Here is an 8,209-nt window from a genome sequence, read left to right as displayed (position 1 = left end):
GTCACACACACACACAGGCAGACAGCCACACACACACAGGCAGACAGCCACACACAGGCAGACAGCCACACACACACAGGCAGACAGTCACACACAGACAGACAGACAGCCACACACAGACATACAGCCACACACACACACACACAGGCAGACAGCCACACACACACACACAGGCAGACAGTCACACACAGACAGACAGACAGCCACACAGCCACACACAGACATACAGCCACACACACACACACACACACAGGCAGACAGACAGCCACACACAGGCAGACAGCCACACACACACAGGCAGACAGCCACACACACACAGGCAGACAGCCACACACACACACACGCAGACAGCCACACACACACAGGCAGACAGACACACACAGGCAGACAGCCACACACAGGCAGACAGCCACACACACACACAGGCAGACAGCCACACACACACAGGCAGACAGCCACACACAGGCAGACAGCCACACACAGGCAGACAGCCACACACACACACACACACACAGGCAGACAGTCACACACACACACAGGCAGACAGTCACACACACACACACACAGGCAGACAGACAGCCACACACACACAGGCAGACAGACAGCCACACACACACAGGCAGACATACAGCCACACACAGGCATACAGCCACACACAGGCATACAGCCACACACACAGGCATACAGCCACACACACAGGCAGACAACCACACACACAGGCAGACAGCCACACACACACAGGCAGACAGCCACACACACACAGGCAGACAGCCACACACACACAGGCAGACAGCCACACACACACAGGCAGACAGCCACACACACACAGGCAGACAGCCACACACACACAGGCAGACAGCCACACACACACAGGCAGACAGCCACACACACACAGGCAGACAGCCACACACACACAGGCAGACAGCCACACACACACAGGCAGACAGCCACACACACACAGGCAGACAGCCACACACACACAGGCAGACAGCCACACACACACAGGCAGACAGCCACACACACACAGGCAGAGAGCCACACACACACAGGCAGACAGCCACACACACACAGGCAGACAGCCACACACACACACACAGGCAGACAGCCACACACACACAGGCAGACAGCCACACACACACACACAGGCAGACAGCCACACACACACAGGCAGACAGCCACACACACACAGGCAGACAGCCACACACACACAGGCAGACAGCCACACACACACAGGCAGACAGCCACACACACACACACGCAGACAGCCACACACACACAGGCAGACAGCCACACACACACACACAGGCAGACAGCCACACACACACACACAGGCAGACAGCCACACACACACAGGCAGACAGCCACACACACACAGGCAGACAGCCACACACACACACAGGCAGACAGCCACACACACACACAGGCATACAGCCACACACACACACAGGCATACAGCCACACACACACACAGGCATACAGCCACACACACACACAGGCATACAGCCACACACACACAGGCATACAGCCACACACACACAGGCATACAGCCACACACACACAGGCATACAGCCACACACACACAGTCATACAGCCACACACACACACAGTCATACAGCCACACACACACACAGGCATACAGCCACACACACAGGCAGACAGCCACACACACAGGCAGACAGCCACAAACACAGACACACACACACAGGCAGACAGCCACACAGTCACACACACACACACACACAGGCAGACAGCCACACACACACACACAGGCAGACAGCCACACACACACACAGGCAGACAGCCACACACACACACACACACACACACAGGCAGACAGCCACACACACACACACACACAGGCAGACAGCCACACACACACACAGTCACACACACACACACACACAGGCAGACAGCCACACACACACACAGTCACACACACACACACACACACACACACACACAGGCAGACAGCCACACACACACACAGTCACACACACACACACAGGCAGACAGCCACACACAGACAGTCACACACAGACAGTCACACACAGACACAGGCAGAATCAAAATCAAGCCTTATATTTGACCCTGTAACCAGGGCCGGCCTTAGGCCTTTGGGCGCCCTGTGCAAAAAATCTTCACATCGCCCGCCCCCCCTCCCCCACCCCTCACACAGGCAGACAGCCATACACACACACACAAACACACGCAGGCAGTCACACACGGAAAACCACACACAAACACACAGACATAGAATGTGACGGCAGATAAGAACCATTCGGCCCATCTAGTCTGCTCAGACAGTCACACATAGGCAGACACACAGGCAGACAGCAACACACACAGGCAGGCACACACAAACACATGGGCAGACAGCCAAACACACACACACACAGTCAAAAACACAGACAGTGACACACACACACTGGCAGGCAGTCACACACACAGGCAGACAGCCACACACACAGGCAGACAGCCACACACACACACACACACACACACAAAGGCAGACAGTCACACACACAGGCAGACAGCCCCACACACACACAGGCAGACAGCCCCACACACACACACAGGCAGACAGCCCCACACACACACAGGCAGACAGCCCCACACACACACACAGGCAGACAGCCCCACACACACACACAGGCAGACAGCCCCACACACACACACAGGCAGACAGCCCCACACACAGGCAGGCAGACAGCCCCACACACACACACAGGCAGACAGTCCCACACACAGGCAGGCAGACAGCCCCACACACACACACACACACACAGGCAGACAGCCCCACACACACACACACACACAGGCAGACAGCCACACACACAGGCAGACAGCCACACACACACACACACAGCCACACACACACACACACACACACAAAGGCAGACATTCACACGCACAGGCAGACAGCCCCACACACACACGCACAGGCAGACAGCCCCACACACACACAGGCAGACAGCCCCACACACAGGCAGGCAGACAGCCCCACACACACACACACACACACACACACACACACACACACACAGGCAGACAGTCACACACACACACACACAGGCAGACAGTCACACACACACACACACAGGCAGACAGTCACACACACACACACACAGGCAGACAGTCACACACACACACACACAGGCAGACAGTCACACACACACACACACAGGCAGACAGTCACACACACACACACACAGGCAGACAGTCACACACACACACACACAGGCAGACAGTCACACACACACACACACACAGGCAGACAGTCACACACACACACACACACACACACACAGGCAGACAGTCACACACACACACACACACACAGGCAGACAGCTACACACACACACAGGCAGACAGCTACACACACACACAGGCAGACAACTACACACACACAGGCAGACAGTCACACACACAGACACACACACACACACAGGCAGACAGCCACACACAGCCACACACAGACAGACACAGAGGCAGACAGCCACACACACACACACAGAGGCAGACAGTCACACACACAGGCAGACTCAGCGGTGTTTGCCTAGACGAGTGTCCGATTTGGGTTCCAGACACTCGACGGCAAAGCACCGCTGTTCGGGAGTTTGTAAAATGGCCGCCACCACGTGTTCGTTTCCCGAATGGCGGCCACCGTGAGACAAAGGACCTACCGCATAGCTCGTCAATTACCCGCTCACAACATTGTTGCCACGGGTAATTGAAGGCACACTTCACACAGGGGAGGTCTGATTGTTCGGTAGTTTCATTCCCTTAATCTATTCGAACGATTCTACCGAACAATTAGATAAATACACTTCTTTTAAACACATATAAAACTGGCAGTGTACACGAATACAGTTATTCATATGAAATTTGTAGGACACCCCAGTGCCATCAGCTACACACACACACACACACACACAGGCAGACAGTCACACACACACACACACAGGCAGACAGTCACACACACACACACACACACACAGGCAGACAGTCACACACAGACACACACACACACACACAGACAGTCACACACACACACACACAGGCAGTCAGTCACACACACACAGACACACACACACAGACACAGACACACACACACAGACAGCCACACACACACACAGGCAGACAGCCACACACAAGCAGACAGCCACACACAAGCAGACAGCCACACACAAGCAGACAGCCACACACAAGCAGACAATCACATAGTTACCTCTGTTCCTTGTGGAGGCAGACAGGCAGTGCAGCTCCTGGATTCTGGTTGTTGGGGGAAGCAGGGACTCCTTCCTGCTTCCCCTGCAGCAGTTAGATGGCATTTTAGCTCTGCCCCCGCCGCAAATTTTTATTTTTTTTATCCCGGCCAGCCATGTGTGAGCTGTGCGGCCGCAGGGCGCCCCCTGCTCAATGGCACCCTGGAGACAGGCACTGAGGCTAGTGGTGTTGTGGAGAGAGGCACTGAGGCTAGTGGTGTTGTGGAGAGAGGCACTGAGGCTAGTGGTGTTGTGGAGAGAGGCACTGAGGCTAGTGGTGTTGTGGAGAGAGGCACTGAGGCTAGTGGTGTTGTGGAGAGAGGCACTGAGGCTAGTGGTGTTGTGGAGAGAGGCACTGAGGCTAGTGGTGTTGTGGAGAGAGGCACTGAGGCTAGTGGTGTTGTGGAGAGAGGCACTGAGGCTAGTGGTGTTGTGAAGAGAGGCACTGAGGCTAGTGGTGTTGTGAAGAGAGGCACTGAGGCTAGTGGTGTTGTGGAGAGAGGCACTGAGGCTAGTGGTGTTGTGGAGAGAGGCACTGAGGCTAGTGGTGTTGTGGAGAGAGGCACTGAGGCTAGTGGTGTTGTGAAGAGAGGCACTGAGGCTAGTGGTGTTGTGGAGAGAGGCACTGAGGCTAGTGATGTTGTGGAGAGAGGCACTGAGGCTAGTGATGTTGTGGAGAGAGGCACTGAGGCTAGTGATGTGGAGAGAGGCACTGAGGCTAGTGATGTGGAGAGAGGCACTGAGGCTAGTGATGTTGTGGAGAGAGGCTTGGAGACTATGGTGAGGCCTAATAGAAAGCAGTTGTTGTTGGGGGATTCCATCATAAGAGGTGTGGAGATGGACAATGGTGGTCTTGTGAGGTGTCTTCCCGGAGCTACTGCTCACAGAAACAGGAGACGTATCTGTAATATTGTTAAGCGAGCAAAGCAGGAAGGGGAATTGGATGTACTTGTCCATCTAGGGACAAATGACTTGGCTTGCAATGAGGTTTCAGAGGTTAAGGAAGTTTTTAGTGTTTTTGCCAATGATATACGGCAGGTTGCTTCCACACTGTCATTCTCTGAAGTTCTGCCTGTGCATAACACTCAGAACGACAGGCGGATGAGTATTAGGGAACTTTAACTTGTGGCTTGGTGAATGGTGTCGGGAGTAAGGATTTGGCTTTATTTCTCATGGTAGCTCTGTTTAGAATGGAAATAAACTGTACAATAAAGATGGTTTGCATCTTTCTCAAAAGGGAACAAATGTTCTCAGTGAGCAGTTCAGAGGTTTTGCTAGGATGTATTTAAACTAGGAGGGGGGGCAAAAGGGTGATAAAACAAGGACAGAAGGTGCCTGTAGAAAGTGTGTTAAAAAATGATAAGCTTAGAGTCATGTCTACAAATGCTCGCAGTTTAGGGAATAAGATCCATGAACTTGTGGCAATAATGGCAACTGATAGTGTAGATTTAGTCGCGGTTACTGAGACATGGTATAATGAGAAAAATGACTGGGACAGCAATACCAGGGTACTCTTTATATAGAAAAGACAGGGAAGGCAGGAAAGGGGAAGGGGTGGCCCTGTATGTGAAGGATAGCATAAAATCTAGCCTAATAAAAGTTAGTGAGGTGAACATTGAGTCTGTTTGGGTTACGTTAGAATTTGGTAATCACAGTAATTCGTGTAGGTGTGATTTATAGGCCCCCAGGACAAATTGAAGAGTTAGATAATCTACTAGTTGAGGAAATAGCTCCTGATGTGAATTGGAAAACAAAAATAGCTGCTTGTGCCAGGAGCACACATATTCTAAACTCCCTACTGGGATTGTCTCTAAAACAAGTCATTGAGGAGCCAACTCGTAAAGAGGCCATACTTGATTTAGTGTTAACAAATGGAGATTTGGTATCAGATATTACTGTAGGTGAAAGTTTAGGATCCAGTGATCATCAATCAGTGTGATTTAATATAAGAACAGTGACTGAGTCACACCACACAAAAACAAAAAAGTTTTAGACTTTAGAAAAACAGACTTTTCTAAAATTAGAATATGTGTAAAGGAGTCATTATCAGACTGAAGCAATTTAAATGGCGTCCAAGAGAAATGGGATTATTTAAAAGTTGCACTACTGAAGGCCACAGAAAATTGCATTAGGCTTGTCAGTAAAAGCAAAAAATTCAAGAAACCACTGTGGTTATATTAATAACAAAAGAAGGAAGGTATGTAGAAGAGGATAAAGGTCTAGCTGACTGCCTCAATGAATATTTTTGTTCGGTATTTACAGATAAAAATGAAGGTCCCTCATTTAAGAAAAAGGATAAATGAGTTATTTATTACACGTGAGTTTACAGAAGAAGAGGTTCTATTTCAACTGTCAAAAGTAAAGACAAATAAGTCAATGGGACCTGATGGAATACACCCAAAGCTATTAAAAGAGCTTAGTGGTGTACCAGCAAAACCATTAACAGATTTATTTAACCAATCATTAATAACAGTAGTCCCAGAAGATTGGAAGTTGGTGAATGTTGTGCCCATTCACAAGAAAGATAATAGGGAGGAGTCGGGCAACTATAGGCCAGTAAGCCTTACTTCAGTAGTGGGGAAAGTGATGGAAACCATGTTAAAGGATAGGATTGTTGAACATCTAAAACCACATGCATTTCAAGATCAGAGACAACATGGGTTTATTTCAGGGAGATCATGCCAAACTAATCTTATTGATTTTTTTGATTGGGTAACTAAAATTATTCGAAGCTTGGGCTTGTCACCAGTGGGGTACCTCAGGGATCTGTACTTGGACCCATTCTCTTTAATATTTGTATTAGTGATATTGCAGAAGGTCTTCATGGTAAGGTATGTATTTTTGCTGATGATACTAAGATATGTAACAGGGTTGATGTTCCAGGAGGGATGAGCCAAATGGCTAATGATTTAGGTAAACTAGAAAAATGGTCAGAGTTGTGGCAACTGACATTTAATGTGGATAAGTGCAAGATAATGCATCTTGGATGTAAAAACCCAAGGGCAGAGTACAGAATATTTTTTAGAGTCCTAACCTCAACATCTGAGGAAAGGGATTTAGGGGTGATTATTTCTGATGACTTAAAGGTAGGCAGACAATGTAATAGAGCAGCAGGAAATGCTAGCAGAATGCTTGGTTGTATAGGGAGAGGAATTAGCAGTAGAAAGAGGGAAGTGCTCATGCCATTGTACAGAACACTGGTGAGACCTCACTTGGAGTATTGTATGCAGTACTGGAGACCGTATCTTCAGAAGGATATTGATACCTTAGAGAGAGTTCAGAGAAGTGCTACTAAACTGGTTCATGGATTGCAGGATAAAACTTACCAGGAAAGGTTAAAGGATCTTAACATGTATAGCTTGGAGGAAAGATGAGACGGGGGATTTGATAGAAACATTTAAATACATAAAGAGAATCAACACAGTAAAGGAGGAGACTATATTTAAAAGAAGAAAAACTACCACAACAAGAGGACATAGTCTTAAATTAGAGGGACAGAGGTTTAAAAATAATATCAGGAGCTGGCATCCGCAGCTCACCTAAACCTCATCATGACCGCCTGCAGGGCTCAACTCTTCGACCAGCGCAAGATCCCTCACGGGCCGGGGGCCAGAAAGGAACCATACGCAAGCATGGAATTGCCACCTTGTGCCCGACTCTCCCCAGCTGCGTGACGAATCCTCACTCCAGGCGGCACGTACCGGTGAACGGGACACTTGGCCTCTATGAACTATCAGTCTGCGCTGTCAGCTTGCCGATCACTGGAATAGGCTGAGCGGGTATTGTGTACAGCGGGCATGCATTCGTTCTAAGCTCCCTCTGAGATTAGCATGCCCACTGCCTCCTGACTTACCCCATCTGTCACGGGTTACACTCCAGAGGGCTTCACTCAGTCACCAGGTTGCCAGTGGTGATATTATCAATGGAAATGTCAGCTACCATAG

This window comes from Pelobates fuscus, chromosome 2 (assembly GCF_036172605.1).
Source record: "Pelobates fuscus isolate aPelFus1 chromosome 2, aPelFus1.pri, whole genome shotgun sequence".
Taxonomy (NCBI): Eukaryota; Metazoa; Chordata; class Amphibia; order Anura; family Pelobatidae; genus Pelobates; species Pelobates fuscus.
The sequence above is the reverse complement of the archived record's forward strand: the minus strand, read 5'-3'. Positions refer to the sequence as shown.